Here is a 17034-nt window from a genome sequence, read left to right on the forward strand (position 1 = left end):
AAAGCAGTACCTGCATATGGTTACCAAGTTTCATGCAGTAAAAAATAGCCATCTTATCTGTTCTTTCCTACATACACACATACACACAGGGAATCATTCATTCACATTACTTTCTTAAATATCCTTTCAGAACTTCCTTATGCATATACAAGCAAATGATATATATTGTTATTTCCCCCCTTCTTATACAACCAGTAGCATATTATACACTGCCCTTTGCTTTATTCCCTCCTAAGTCAGTTCACAGTGAGTATCCTGTTTTTTACAGCTGTATCCACTGTATGGATACATCATTATTTATGTAACCAGTCTACTTTTAGTTTGTTTCCAATCTTTAATTCTTCCATATATAAGCTTAAGCGCATACAGTTATACGTACAAGCGCATCGGTAGGATAAATCCCTACAAGTGATACTGCTGGGTCAAAGGGCATATATTTATGGCTCTATCAGATATACCTAAACTTCCCTCAATAAAAAAGTTATATACTCAATAAATATTCCCACCAAGGATGTACAAGAGGGTCTACTACCCCACTTACTCATCAACAGTGTTTGTCCAACATTTTGGATTTTGGTTGATCTGATAAAAAATAAGATCTCAGTGGGGTCTTAAAATGGTTTTCTCTTTTTACCAGAGAGTTTAAATATCTTTTACATGTTTATAAGCCATTGTAGTTTCTTCTTCGAAGCATCATTTTGTAAATGTTGGTGTTCTTTCTAATTATTCATAAACTCCTTTATGTCAGAAGGAACTACCAAGCACACAAACCAAAGTTCCAACTGAACAGAATCACGATTGACAGCTTGGTTCAGCAGTGCCAGAAACCAAAGGCCACTAAGGGGTTTAAGTAAGCTGTGTTCATTACAGAGATCAAAGAAATTGCTGGTAATTACATTAACTGCTTCTCTTATGGTCTTCCTCAAACTCGTGACATCATGCCTAGTCCCCACAGTAGACAACAACACAAATTACATTTTTCTAAACATAACCCAACCATAAACCACTGGATTCAGTGGGTTGTTTTTAATTATGCATAAACATAGCATGAAATACCCTCTGACAGTACACAACTGTTCAACAGACATGCTATTAACAGAAAATACTTTCTGCTGGGGGCCTGCCTGTTCTTCCAGGTGTTTGCAGCTGCCAGAAAGGAAAGCTATATTTAGAGCAGCTACCTCAGGTCAAGCCTCACGCAATGGCAGCCTGTAGTATTAGCCAGTAATGAGTGGAATTATGCCACCACCAACTGCCGGCCTGTCGTGTATGTGCTGGATAAAACTTACATGGAGCTGAGCCGGGCCAGGGTCCAAATTGTGCCTGTTTTCTTGATCACTCAATAGGAAGGTTTGGACTTTAGTCTTTCCAGCAACTTCCTTATCTAGCTGACTGTGATCCAAAGTGAAGAATATGTGACTGGTCAAACTTTGGGGAGGCCCATCCCATACCACCCATAAACAGGTTTCGGAGTACATGTGGAATCAGCCTTACCCCTAGAGATCAGGGATAAAATGAGGGAGAGAAAAGTAAGTCTAGTTTGCGTTTTGCTCTTCTGAAAACTTTTTGTAAAAGCTAAGTGTCCACCTTTTTGCAAAGATAATTTTTTTGACAAAGATCTCCAGCAAATAGCCTGCTGAATTGTCTTCTGTTCACTTGGCTGTAAAATATGCTTGAGAGGGAAGAAACTATTTGTGCACTCGGGACAAATGCCAATTCTCACCCTCAGCCTGTGTCATATTTCACCAGTTGGCTCTGCCTGATATCAGACAGGACTTCTGTCTGTACAAACACTAACAAATGGAAAAGTCCAGCAACCCTACTTAGGCAGATCCATCCCCCTCCTAAAATCTCCTTTCACACATTCCAACTCTTCCAACAGCCAAACCAACAAAACTGCTTACTTGTACCTGTATTATACACGAAATTCAGCCAGAGGAAGATTAAAAAACATTTTTCAAGCCTAAAGTGAAACTGAAAGTAGTGAACTAGACTTCTGGAAGGAAGCAGGAGTGAAGGATGACAAAGCATATTCGTTTCTCCAAGTACAAGGCAGAGTGTGGATGATAGCTGGGTGGTAGTCTAAACCCCTCAGGCAGGCACACAGCTCAAAATGTGGGTACACAGCTCATCAGCACTAAGACCATTTAGATCACAGCCTCATTGGCTAAGAAACAGTAGGAATAGACTAAACAGCTCTAATTCACTGTGAGAACAAGTAGACAGCATGTATTCCCATTCAAAACAACGTAATACTCAACTATTATTAGCCAATAAGAAATTCTACATGAAACAGAATTGGCTGAGGACATAGAAAAGGGAGAACACAAACTTAGTATTCAGTCCAGCCTGAAAGTTTAAACTTCCAGGTTCCTTAAGTATTTTTGCTCAGGAAAAGCCTTTACTGCAATTTCAGATGGTTAAAACACCCTAAAGAACAAAGGAGACAGCGTAACAGGGAGGGAAAAGGCAGAGTCTAAAATAAATGATGGTGACGGTTATACAACATTGTGAATATACTTTATGCCACAGAACTATATACTTTAAAATGGTTAAAATGGTAAACTTTCAAATGGCTTTGTTTAGAGGGAGCTCCTACACCTGGCTGTGGGGCTATGAACAAGCAGCTAAGCATCTGTGTCAGTTTATCCACGTGCTGAGGTTTTCTTCTATAAGGTTGGCTTATATTTTATATTACAAAGTTGGTGTTATAAGCCTAGCTGTGAAGACTGCATGAGGCAATGTGTGTAATGCCCTAGGGTGGCAGTCATTCATGCAACAAATATTTAATTAATGAACATTTATCCATATGCTAGGCACTCAACCTTGGACTAGTTATAGAATGGACAGCAAAACAGAAAAGGGCCCTGTCCGTTTTTATAAAGCTTTAAGCCCATCAAACCAGGGAAACTTTCAAACAAGGGTAACTCCAACTATCTCTCACACTGAGGCTTATCAGTCTAAGGCAGCTTTTCTAAGGTAGGGTAAAAAAAACGGGACTGGTACACAACATAGTTCAACTACACTGATAATCAGGTTAACCTGATTTAGAGCAGAAGAGTTTGGTGATGTTGATATGTTTCTTGATGAAATGCAATTTTGTAACTCATAAACAATACTGTCCAACCTTCATTTTATAGATGAGGCCAGAGATGCACTGACAGGTAAATGACTTGCCCCAGGCCAGAAAGTCAATTATTAGTAGAACTCAGAGCCACATCTATTTAAAGGCATAAAACTTTAAATTTACCCAGAATTTTCCAATTATCTACTAACATTCTGAACACCTAATTTTCTTAAGAACATATTAATTACCACTATGAATTCTATAAATGAATTAGTTGTAACTACTCATTAAGCTGAATTCTTGAAAATGGTCAAACACCTGATATTGCACATATTCACAGAGAACATTTATTTTTGTACTATGTATACAAACATAAGTCAGATTAATGGTCTTATGAAGAAAAATCATTTATGTACACAATATACAGTCAGGAACATTATTCCAAAAATATGGGGGCAGAAAATAGTTAAGAAAACCAGGAAATCAGAATTGAAGAGGGAATACCAGAAGTCTGAGTATTAGCTCAGATTCTCAGCAAAATAAAATTAGATACCTTCTCTTTCCATTCTCTGAACAAGGAAGAAACTCAAAAGGATCCAAATGATTTATAAGGGAAAAAAACAACTATCCATCTTATTTGAACATAAAAAAGGAAATCAGAATAATGAATCGATCCACTTAAACACAAACAAGAGCATCTTCAGGCTTCAAGCAATACTTATTCCAAATTTGAAGAAGTTTCCCTCACCCATGGAATGTCAAGGATACTGCTACTAAGGCACTAACCCATCCAGGAATCAGGAAGATCTTACTATCTTTAAATGACTGAAAAAACCTGACTAGAAAAAGGATCTGTTTTAGACAGAGGTTCTTACTAGGGCTTTCCAACATCAATTCAACAGGCATCTAACTTGGAGGACCGAAAACCAGGGTCAAAAAATACATACTTGTGACTACTGTGAATTTTAAGGCCTAGGAAGAAACAAAGAATTTCATTAAAACAAAGATGAACGCAGGTACGGAACAGAAGTTGGGCCAAAGAAGACTTGAAATATTTTCAAACCAAAAATTAACTCATAGATGATACTATTTAGTATGTGAAGACAGTAAGCCTTAAAAAGAAAGAAACTTGTGAAAGATTTCATTGAGAGGGGCAACAAAATTCATACCAGCATCTACTTACTTCTTAGAGCCCCAGCAAATCCAAGACTGTTTCTTCTCTCTTCTTTTCCTGGCTATTTATTGACCTATTAGTTTTATCACTTTTTAGAACTGGTCCTTCTAACTAACATCAGTAGATATACTTTTTCTGAACAGAAAGTAAAAAACTAGCATTCTGCCATGAAAAACCAAGGCAGTGGCACTGTTCTAGATTTAAAGAGAGTAGCAATCAAATGCAATATATGGTCCTTGATTGGCTTCTGATTCTATAACAGAAAAACAACCAAAAAAGGTTATAAATGATACATTTGGGGGCAACGGAGGAAATTTAAAACATTTTTAGCAGTAGAGAATTTTTGTAAATTATCTTATTATGTGGTTATGTAAGAGAATGTCCTCATTTTAAGAGAAGCATGCAGAAATATTTAAGGATGAAGGGTCATGATGTCTACAACTTAAAAATAACTCAAAAAAAATTTATATAGAGAAAACAAATTACAGCAAAAATGTTAACCACTGTTGTTGAAATAGGTGATAAGGAGAAGGGTATATATTCTGATTCTTTAAAGTTTTCTGTAGGTTTGAAAAGTTTATAATAAAAAAGTAAATTAAAAACAAAGAGAACAGAAAAAAGAAAAGGTATCTTTTCTTTCCCACCACTGGAAGATATTAAAAAATTTGGTGCATTTGAATGACTGCAGCCATCTGGGGAACATGAAGGAAACTCAGGAGACCTAAAGAGGATGAGGCTAATAGTTGAGGATGCTAGATTAGAAAAAGAGAAATCATAGCCGTGTCCTTGATGATATAGTTGAATCCCTAAATTAGGCAACCCCAGAGCTATCTTACATTGGGTATTGTCATTTGAGAAAATACAATTGCTTATTGTTTATGGTGGTTATTATTCTTGGGGGTGGTGTGCAGGTTCTGAGGATAAAGCAATTCAACACTGATATTGCAGAGTTTTATTTCTAAATGTCTTTGGCTAATATGTCAGGATTAAACTATTTTTCCTTTTTTAAAACAACTGAGACTCTCTACCACCTCTCTCTACTTTCTAAACTTTTAAATCACCTCATACCCATTAAAGAACACCCCATATACATTAAGTAATCTTTCCTCATTCTTCCTTCCCCCCGTATCCCCTGACAGCCACTAACATGCTCTTTGTGTCTGCGAATTTGCCTATTCTGCATAGTTTATATAAAAGGAATCATAACAATATGCAACCTTCTGCATCTGGCTTCTTCCATTTTTTTTTTTAACTGAGGTATAGTCAGTTTACAATGTTGTGTCAATTTCTGGGGTACAGCACAATTCTTCAGTCATACATGAATGTACATATATTCATTTTCATATTCTTTTTCACCATAAGCTACTAGAAGATATTGAATATATTTCCCTGTGCTATACAGTATAAACTTGTTTATCTATTTTATATATACCAGTCAGTATCTGCGAATCCACTTAATTTTCTGAGATTCATCCCAAATGGTAGCATGTTGATTAGTATTTCATTCCTCTTAGTGGCTAAATAATAATCCATTACATGTACATATCACATTTTGTCTATCCACTAATCTGCTTATGGGCATTTGAGTTGTTTCTACCTTTTGACTATTACAAGTAATGCTATAATAAAAATTCATATGCAAATGTCTGTGTGGGAATATGTGTTCATTTCCTTAGATATATACCTAGTAGTAGTTCTTCAGTGTCACATGTAATTCTATATTTAACTTTTTGAAAAACCACCAAACTATTTTCCACAGCTGAACCATTTGACATTTCCATCAATAATGTACAAGGCAAATGGTCCTATTTCTCCACATATTTGCCAACACTTTTCTTTTTTGAAGTGATATCTGACTGTGGTTTTGATTTTCATTTCCTTGATGACCAAGGATCCTAACTTTTCATATATTTGTTGGCTATTTGTATATCCTCTTTGGAGACATGTCTATTCAAATCCTTTGTGCATTTTTTTGACCGGGTTGCTTATCTTCCTGTTGTTCAGTTGTAAGAGTTCCTTATATATTCTGGATACCAAATCCTTATCAGACATATGATTTACAAATATTTTCTCCCATTATGTGGACTGTCTTTTCATTTTCTTGATGTCTTTTTTCTCTTTAAAGGAGGTACTAGGGATTGAACCAGGACCTTGTGCATGCTAAGCACATGGTCTACCACTGAGCTATACACTCCCTCTTGATTATGTCTTTTGATGCATGAAAGTTTTTAATTTTGTTGAAGTCTAATTTATCTAGTTTTTCTTTTGTCACTCGTGACTTTGATGTCAAATCTAAGAACTGAACACCAAATCCAAGGTCATGAAGATTTATCCCTATGTTTCTTTTAACAGTTTCATTGTTTAGTTTTTATTCTTAGGTCATTGATCCACCAGTTAATTCTCGTATAAGGAGTCAAGTAGAGATCTAACTTTTTTTTTTTTTTTTTTTTTTTTTGCCTGTGGTTACCTAGCTGTACCAGGTACAGGTGATAAGATCAAACATTTTTAAGAGACAAAGTTGGACAAACTCTTGGGTATGAGTGGGATTCTGCCCTATTTGTGATCCTAGCTAGCCCTTGGTGACACTTGCATGGCAGGTGCAATAATCAACAAAGCTCAGATATGGGAAATTGAGTGGGTGAACAAGTTGAGACATGCACTGTACCACACCATAACTCAAGTATGGTATGCTTTTGTCCTGATCACCCTAAAAAATATTTCCTATTCCCACTAAACAGTTTCTAGGACTGAAGGAATCAACAATACTTATGTAAGAATTAGTCAAACTAATTATAAACACAAAAACTTTTTCCCTATCTGTTAATCAACAAGTATAATAGTTTTCTTTTATATTTCTTTGATTTAAGTTTTCACTCACTCATGACTCCAGGTACTAGAAATGTAAAGATAAGCATGACAAAGTCTTTGCTACCAAAGAACAATCTATTAAGAAAGATTTGAAACTCAGTAATCACAATTCAATGCAGTAAATGTCAGAGAAGAAATATAACCAAGAATTATAAAAGTACAGAAGAGAAAATGCCTAACTCAAACTGAGGAATTCAGGGAAAGCTTCATCAACCAGGTAACAACAGAACTGTACCTCGATGCACTGGTTAACCACCTAGAGAAGGGGAGTAAAGGGGCATTTCAGATAGAGGGAGAGAATGTGCAAAAGCATACAGATGTATGACAGTTGAAAGAACAACACAAACTCACAAGCAGCCAGAAAAAGAGAGGCCTGACAAACTGCCAACTCAGGTTCCAAGATATTCCGGTATCATTATTAGTTCTCATTTTTAATCAGGCTAGTTTAAGACAGGGGTTCTATTCACCACCTCCAATAAAGTCCTAACTGATACAAGACTAAAGCATTGTGAAAGGTAAAAACCCACAATGAATAACAAAGTCAAGGTGAGGTAGGAAGAAATGGGCTCCCCTTCCTCTCAGTTTACAAAGGTAGTAATCCTCGTATGTGCAAAGCAACTGGTTATACTGCATATGCATTCAAAAGCCAGATGGAGCTTTAGGAGCTTGGACAATATAAAGGAAACTGCCCACAGAAGACTGTGCAAACTTCAGTAAGGTTCTGCAAGACAATCCAACCTGCAAAACACAACCCAATCCAATCTAGCCTTCCTGAGAGAAGATATGACACACAAGATAAATTAAACTTTCTGCCTAACGCCAAAGATCTAAAACCTGTAATGGTCAGATTAATTAGAGACTTTGCTGAATTTCAACAACTGAATTCTCTGCATAACTAAGAAACTGAGGCCCTGATGAATACACTGTAAAACAGACCCTTTCAAAACACTTCTCAAAGGGTCCCCCAAACTGCCATCCCCTCCCCCTCATTATAGAGCATATCTCAAAGAAATACAGCTGAGGAGAGGGGAAATGTAGGGGATGACATTCCACAGAAGATTTGAGAAAGCTCTAAATCCAGAATTATCCATCCATGTCCTGAGTAGAGACCTTTAATCTGGAAAGATAAGCAGAGCCAAGGGACCTAACCCAGGCCTAGCAATTCTCTTTGGCAATCTTAGAGACTAAAATCTAATCATAATATTATTGGCATTGGTTATTTATCAAAGGGAATGCCCAAATATGAAATGGATAAAGGGTGAACTTCAGGTTTAAAGGAATTCTATCATCAGGAGCCTATAATTATTATACTCTAGTCAAGCCCTAGGGCCAAAAAAGTAGCATCTTATAGGAGGGGGAAAGCTAGAGCAGCATGGCCCTCATAAAGGGACTACCTCCCACTCTGCCCCTATACCCCCTGTGCTCCTCTCAAGTATGGTCATGAGGAATAACAGATACAGGAATTTTTTCTGGAGAAAGCCAGGCCAAGGCCTTCAGTTCTCCACCAGTGAAATGAGTTAACAGGTGACCATGATACCTGCTGACTGTATTTTACTGCTCCTGCCCTACAGAAGATAATACATACCTTGTATTCTCTCTGCTTGCATTTCCCAGGCTGAGAATAGTGCATGGTATTATAGAAGGTGTTTAATAAATATTTGTAGAATGGAATACACTAGTGACCAAAATACAGTTGACCCTTCAACAACACAAGTTGAGCTGTGCAGGTCCACAACACTCAGATATTTTTTTAACAGTAGATACTACAGTACTACACGATCAGAGATTGGTGGAACCCATGGATTTGGAATTGTTGATATGGAGGGCCAAATATAAGTTATACACATATTTTCATCTGCATGGAGGCTGGAACCCCAACCCCCAAGTTGTTAAACGGCCAATCGCATTTTTCCCTTCTTTTTATCAAATTTTCCCATTAAAATTTTATACTGGGACTACAGACATACCTCATTTTATTGAACTTGCATTATTGTGCTTCACAGATGATCGCGTTTTTTATGAATTGAAGGTTTATGACAACCCTGCAGTAAGCAAGTCTGTTGGTACCATTTTTCCAACAGTAATTACTCACTTTGTGTCTGTGTCACATTTTGGTAATTCTCACAGTATTTCCAACTTTTTCATTATTATTATATTTGTTACGGTGATCTGTGATCAGTGATCTTTGATGTTTCTATTGTAATTGTTTTGGGATGCCATGAACTGAACCCACATAAGACTGCGAACTTAACTGATATATGTTGTGTGTGTTCTGACCACTCCACCAAACAGCCATTTCCCCATGTCTCTTCCTCTCCTTGGGCCTCCCTATTCCCTGAGACACAACAATATTGAAATTAGGCTAACTGATAACCCTACAGTGGTCTCTATGTGTTCAAGTGAAAGGAAGAGTCACACACGTCTCACTTTAAAAGAAAACCTAGACATGATTAAGCTCAGTGAGGAAGGCATGTCGGAAGCCACGACAGACCAGAAGCCAGGTTGCTTGTACCAGGCAGCCAAGTTGTGAAAGCAAAGGAAAAGTCATTGATGCAAATGAAAAGTGCTACTCCAGTGAACACACAAATCATAAGAAAGTGAACCTGCCTTATTGCTGATATGGAAAAAGTTTGGGTGATCTAGATAGCAGATCAAACAGCCACAACATTCCCTTAAGCCAAAGCCTAATGCAGAGCAAGGCCCTAACTCTCTCCAACTCTGTGAAAACGGAGAGGTGAGGAAACGGCAGAAAAAAAGGTTAAAGCGACCAGAGGTTGGGTCTTAAAGTTTAAGGAAAGAAGCCATCTCCATAACAGAAAAGTGCAAGGTGAAGCGGCAAGTGCTGATGTAGAAGCGGCAGTAAGTTATCCAGAAGATCTAGCTAAGAAGGTGACTCTAAACAACAGATTTTCAAAGTAGGTAAAACAAGTCTTTTATTAGAAGAAGATACCATCGAGGAATTTCATGGCTAGAGAGAAGTCAAGGCCTGGCTTCAAGGCTTCAAAGCTTCAAAGGAGAGGATGACCCTCTTGTAAGGAGCTAGTGCAGCTGGTGGCTTTAAAATTGAAGCCAATTTCATGCTCATTTACCATTCTGAAACCCCAGGGCCCTTACAAATTTTGCTAAATCTACTCTGCCTGTGCTCTGTAATTGGAACAACAAAGCCTGGATGAATGCACATCTGTTTACAACATGGTTTACTATTAAGACCTATTGCTCAGAGAAAGATTCCTTTCAAAATATGACTGCTCATGGACAATGCTCCTAATCACCCAAGAGCTCTGATGGAGATACCCAATGACATTCATATTGTTTTCATGCCTGCCAACACAACATCCATTCTGCAGCCATGGATCAAGGAGTCATTTCAACTTCCAAGTCTTTCAAGTTCTTTGAGAAATACATTTCATGAGGCTGTAGCTGCCATAGTGATTCCTCTGATGGATCTAGACAAAGTAAATCCCTCTGGAAAGGATTCACCATTCTAGGTGCCATTAAGAACATTGGTGATTCATGGGAAGAGGTCAGAATATCAACATGAACAGGAGTTTGGAAGAAGCTGATTGCAACCCTCATGGATGACATCGAGGGGTTCAAGACTTCAGCAGAGGAAGTAACCGCAGATGTGGTGGATGAAGCAAGAGAACTAGAACTAGAACTTGAGAACCTCAAGATGTGACTGAATCGCAGCAATCTCAGGCTAAAACTTGAACGGTTGCAGAGTTACTTCTTGTGGATGAGCAAAGAAAAGTGGTTTCTTGAGGTGGAATCTGCTTCTGGTGAAGATGCTGTGAGGACTATAGAAGTGATAATAAAGGACTCAGAATATTACATAAACTTAGTTGATAAAGCAGTGGCAGGGTTTGAGAGGACTGGCTCCTAATTTTGGAAGAAGGTCTACCGTGGGCAAAATGCTATCAAACAGCACTGCATGCTACAGAGAAATCATTTGTGAAAGAAAGAGTCAGTTGATGCGGCAAACTTCATTGTTGTCTTACTCTAAGAAACTGCCCCAGCTGCGCCAGGCTTCAGCAACCACCACGTTCATCAGCCAGCAGCCCTCAATACTGAGGCAAGACCCTCCACCAGCAAAAGATTACAACTTACTGAAGGTTCAGAGTGATAGTTACTGGTTTTTGACAATAGTCTTTTAAATTAAGGTATGTACATTGTTTTTCTAGACATAACACTATTGCACACTTAAGAGACTATAGCATAAACATAACTTTCATATGCACTAAGAAACCAAAAAGTTTGTGTAACTTGTTTTATGGCAATATTCTCTGTATTGCATCAGTCTGGAACCAAACCAGCAGTATCTCTGAGGTATTTCTATATTAACGGAGGACAGAGGAATGACAACAACAACAAAAATGTATCGTTTAACCCACAGAGTGCAAGAGCATGCAAATGTATACCTGGACCAATCAAGACCTAACTAGGGAAAGCACAGCTTTCACCCAGAGACCTTCAGTTGGTGGGGAACCTGGTACAACAGAAGTTACAGTATGATAGCTGGACCTGACTAGGAGTCATCTCCCATTTGAGAGGGGGAATGAGAGTTGTTAATGTAGTTGTTACTTGTTTATGCAATGCCCCCACTTCCACACAGGACCCCTTAGTACAGAGTGAGGTCATTCCAGAGTTAACATGGGGGTGGGGGCACCTAGGAATTTGGAACTGAAATTGAGAATGAGTTTTTCTCATAGTATCCGGGCTATAAACTACAAATAGTATATTATTCACTTATATGAGGTATCTAGAGTAGTCAAATTCATAGAAACAGAAAGTAAAATGATGACTGACAGGGGCTGAGGAAAGGGGGAAATGAGGAGTTACTGTTTAATGGGTACAGAGTTTCAGTTTCACAAGATGAAAAAGTTCTGGAGATAGGTTGCACAACATGGTTAATTCTACTGAACTGTATACACTTAGAAATGGTTAAGCTGGTAAATTCTATGTCATGTGTATTTTACAATTTTAAAAAATTTTAATTAGGATGAGAGCAATATACTTCATTAAGAAATTTGTACTTACTCCTAAAAGCAACGGAGAGAATCTAAAAGTTAAAAAATTTTATTGAAGTATGACTTATGTAACATAAAATTCACCTATTTCAAATGCATAATTCAATGATTTTTAGTAAAGTTATTTAACTGTAAAACCATCACCATGTTTCAGAACATTTCATCATCCCAATAATGTCTTAATCCCCATAACATACATGTGTATGTGCTATGTTAGTGGCAAAGGAGAATTCAGGTTGCTAATCAGGTGACCTCGATATAGGAACAGTAGCCTGTATTATCCAGGTGAACTCAATGTAATCACTTCCTTAAAAGTGGAAGAGGAAATTGGAAGAGAGAACCAAAGAGAGAGCAGTGTGAGCACTCACAAGATATGCTGGCTTTGAAGATGGAGAAATGAGGCTATAAGCCAAGGAGTGTATGTGGCCCCCGGATGTGGGAAAAGGCAAGGAAAAAGATTCTCTAGCAAGAACACAGCCCTGATAACACCTTAATTTTAGCCCAGTGAGACTCATTTTGGACTTCTGAACTCCATAACTGTAAAATCATAAATTAGTGTTTTTTTAAAACCCCTAATTTTGTGGTCATTTAACAGCAGCAAAAAACAAATACAATGGCTATTCATTGTATTATTCTTTCTACTATACTGTATATTTGAAAATGCTTCGCATACAAAAAAAAAACTATGAATATAAAAGTAGGCTTAAAGAAAGGTTACAATTAAAAAGGTGCTGTACTCTGCTGAGTCATTTCCTTCATCATAACTCTGCTTTCAAGAACTCAATTATCCATTAAAGATGCACATTTAGAAAGTTAACTCCTATTCTTCTCGCCTTCCACACCATTTAACTGTCATGGATACTTCCTGAAAAGGTAAATAATCACTAGATTCAGTGCTAATTGAAATTTCTGAAGATACTAAAACACTTGCCCAGAGAAGACATGAAAATGTATGATACCCAAAAAGTTCCAGAATGACAAACAGAAAACGTGATTCAGACAAAACTATCTTCACAAACAAAACATTTGTGGTTTATTGTTGTTCATGAAACTTTCTTTGGGACATAATTTAAAGGAGCAGTTACGAAATGATCAGGTAAATCTATAATTATGGTTTTAAAAGTGTGTTTACTGCACAAAGAGCTTAGAGTAAGTCAGCAATGGCCAAAATGTGTCTTAGCCTACAGCCTAGTCAGAGACCTATTTTCTAAAAAACACTATAAACCTTTTTTAAAGGGAAAAGTGTCAAAAAGCTAAATTTTAAACCAACATTCCACTCTCGAATCTAGCTGCTGCTTCTGCATATAAAGAAAAATACAGGGGCTTTGAAAAGAAATCACACACCTTTTACATACACTTTTGATTAAAACGCTCCACACCTGACCAATATGTCTTGCCTAGAGATTTCCTGACAGTGTGCTACAGGGGCTAGCTTCAAAGTCTTCAGTTTCATCTTCCCTAAAGAACCACACTGGCCATACCATATTTAGAGATAACACAAAAGTAAACCTCAGCATACTTCACCTCCCAAAATGCACACTAGAGTACATATGTCTAAGACCCTATGTTATCTTATTCTCTCCTCTAAGAACAAAGAGGCAAATAAAAGTTGTCCAAGTTCTATGTAATATGATGAACAAAGCCAATGCAATGTTATCATCACCACCAAATAATGTCACATGGCATTAATGCCTACTCTGCTCATTCTGCAGCCAACCCATCTCCAAATACTCTGTGTCTATATTTGGCTGTTCGCTGGTACATGTGAGATAGGTAGCTTAAAAAGCTACGTACTTTATAGCTGGAAGACTAAATTAAATTGGATGGAACTTGGAGAAAGATTACAATAAAGGCAGATTTTTACCACAGTTCATAAACCTGAGAGGGCCAGGTCGCTTATTCTTTTACAAACCAATGAAACAACAGTATAAATATGTCAGAAATTGCTGTCATTTTTAGTAGTAACTGATCACTGAGAACAAGGAAGACAACATTTAAAGAATATTTCCTGTAAAAATCCTATGACACTTACAGTCTCACATACTCTGTTAATGTTTCATGTCTGGACAGCCAACTGCCCATGAAAAGCAGTCAGGTTTGGACAGCTCATCCAACTATGGCATTTCTTATACATTACAGAAGAAAAGGATTTTTTAAAATAACTACTTTGCATGACACTGCATAATTACCACCAGTTAAATTACTACCATCCCCCCCAAAATCACAAAACCATCCAAAGAAACATGAAAACACACACACACACAACCTAACTTGGTTTCCAAAAAGAAACTAATTTTTTTAAAAACTCAGGAAAAAATATTTCTGTAGCTTTTTCTGATTCTTCCTAAAACAGAGTGGTCTCTCAGAGAGAGAAAAACAGCAAACATCCCCAAATAATGAAAACACAGTGAAGGAGTTTATGTATTTCAAGCTTCACAAAGGTCAAGGAGATCTCTCTCCAGAACCTTTTCTTTCAATCCCCTGTGGCTGAGAGTAAGGTAAATACACATAGCTCCACACTATTAAGACAAATAACCAAAAATCTGATTCATTCACCATAAAATCCTTCACGACTATGATAATTTCCATTTAAAAATTACCAGTATCTTTACTAAAGACTGCCAACTAATAAAAGTAGAAGGAACAACAGATTTGGAAAATTATCTTTTTGCAACCACTAGGCAACAAACCACTCAAGCAAGGATCATCAATGGCTACTAAAGCAGGAGAAAGACTGCTAGGGAAAAGGATATTCTCCTATTCTCTAACAGATTACTTATTAATTACAAAGGAGAAAAACAGGTGGACACTGTCTTAACTAAATACTCAAATTTAGTAACAATAATGGGACAAACTAACAGCAGATGCCTCCTGACGTGATGCAACATAAGATGCAGAATTATCTACCTATTATTTCTAACAAGAAAGAAAGGGGGAAAAAAACATATAACCTGAATCTAACTATGAGGAAACAATCAGACTAATCAACAATATGGGACACTCTAGAGGACAAATGGCCTCTGCTCTTAAAAAATATCAATGTCATAAAACATGCAAATGACAAAGGTAAGGGCCTATTCTAAATTACAGACATAACAACCAATGTAACATGAGATGCCTGAGAAGATTCTCAATTGAAAAAAAAAAGTTATAAGGGCATTCAGAGAACAAATAGGGAAATCTAGATATAGACTATACATTGAATAATACTATCATTTATTTTCATGCTAAATGCCTTGGGAGTGACAATGATATTATGTAGGATGATGACCTTGTTCTTAGGATAGATTTGCTGAAGGACTAAGGGGTGAAATACCATGATCTCTGCAATTTATCTCAAATAGTTCAGGGAAAAAAATGTATAAAATCCATAAAAAGAACTCTCATACATTGCTGATGGGAACATAAAATGATAGTTACTTTGGAAAACAATTTGGCAGTTTCTTAAAAAGTTAAATACAACAATACAAAATAGCAATCCTTTCCTAGGTATCTATCTAGAAGTTAAAACATTCTTACAAGTGAATGTTCGTAGCAGTTTTATTCATAACAGCCAAGAAGTAGAAAAACCCAAAAGTCCATCAACTGGTAAATGGATAAACGAAATGTGATATATCCATACAATGGAAAATTACTCAGCAATAAAAATGAACAAAATACTGATCCATGCTAAAACATGAATAAACTTCATAAACATTATGCTAAGTGAAAGAAGCCAGATACAAAGCCAACAGATACAAAAAGTAAAGAAAAGGCAACTATCGAGAGACAGAGAACAGATTAGTGGTTGCCTTAGGCCTGGGAGTAGGAATGGGGATTAACTGTAAACAAACAGAAGAAATCTTATTGGAATGATGAAAATATACAGCTGGATTGAAGTGATGGTTGCTCAGTTCTGTAAACTTACCAAAAATCAACTATTTTAAATGGGTTAATTTAAGGTATGTAAATTATACTTCAATAAAGATGCTTTAAAAATAAAGCAAATGTAGAAAACAAATAAATAAATAAAGCAAATGTGGTAAAATGGTAATTATATAGGTAGTCATTGTACTAGTCTTTGAACTCTTTTATAGTTTTGAAATTCTTCAAAATAAAAAGTTAGGGGCTAAATCAGTGCAGCCACTATGGAGAACAGTATGGAGGTTCCTTATGAAAATGAAAAATAAGAGTTACCATATGATCCAGCAATCCCACTCCTGGGCATGTATCTGGAAAAGATGAAGATTCTAATTCAAAAAGATACATGTACCCCAATGTTCAAAGCAGCACTTTTTATAATAGCCAAGACATGAAAGCTACCTAAACGTCCATCAACAGACGAATGGATAAAGCTGTGATGTACACACACACACACACACACACACACACACACACACACACACACACACAGGAATACTACTCAGTCATAAAAAAGAATGAAATAATATCATTTGCAGCAACATAGATGGACCTAGAGACCATAATACTAAGTGAAGTAAATCAGACAGAGAAAGAGAAATATCATATATCACTTATATGTGGAATGTAAAAAAAAAAAAAGACACAAATCAACTTATTTATAAAACTCACAGACTCACATAGACTCACAGACACAGAAAACAAATTTAGGTTTACCAGGGCAAAAGGGGGTGGGAAGGGAAAAATTGAGAATTTGAGATTTGCAGATAGTAACTGCTACATACAAAATAAACAACAAGGTCCTTCTGTATAGCACAGGGAACTATATTCAATACCTTTTAATAGCCTATAATTAAAAAGAATATGAAAAGGAATATATATATGTATAACTGAATCACTTATTCCGTATACCAGAAATTAATACAACATTGTAAACCAATTATACTTCAATAAAAATTGATTAATTTAAAAAAAAGAAAATGTGGGAATTAAAGTGA

At 36.7% G+C, this 17034-nt stretch overlaps 1 protein-coding gene across 3 annotated transcripts in view; it reads right to left on the reverse strand.

The window, feature by feature from the left end:
• ILRUN (inflammation and lipid regulator with UBA-like and NBR1-like domains) overlaps positions 1-17034 on the reverse strand; it is a 92940-nt gene that overhangs the window by 56689 nt on the left and 19217 nt on the right. The gene's annotated exons all lie outside the window — the stretch shown is intronic.

The sequence above is a fragment of the Camelus dromedarius genome, chromosome 19, assembly GCF_036321535.1.
Source record: "Camelus dromedarius isolate mCamDro1 chromosome 19, mCamDro1.pat, whole genome shotgun sequence".
NCBI classification, from domain to species: Eukaryota; Metazoa; Chordata; class Mammalia; order Artiodactyla; family Camelidae; genus Camelus; species Camelus dromedarius.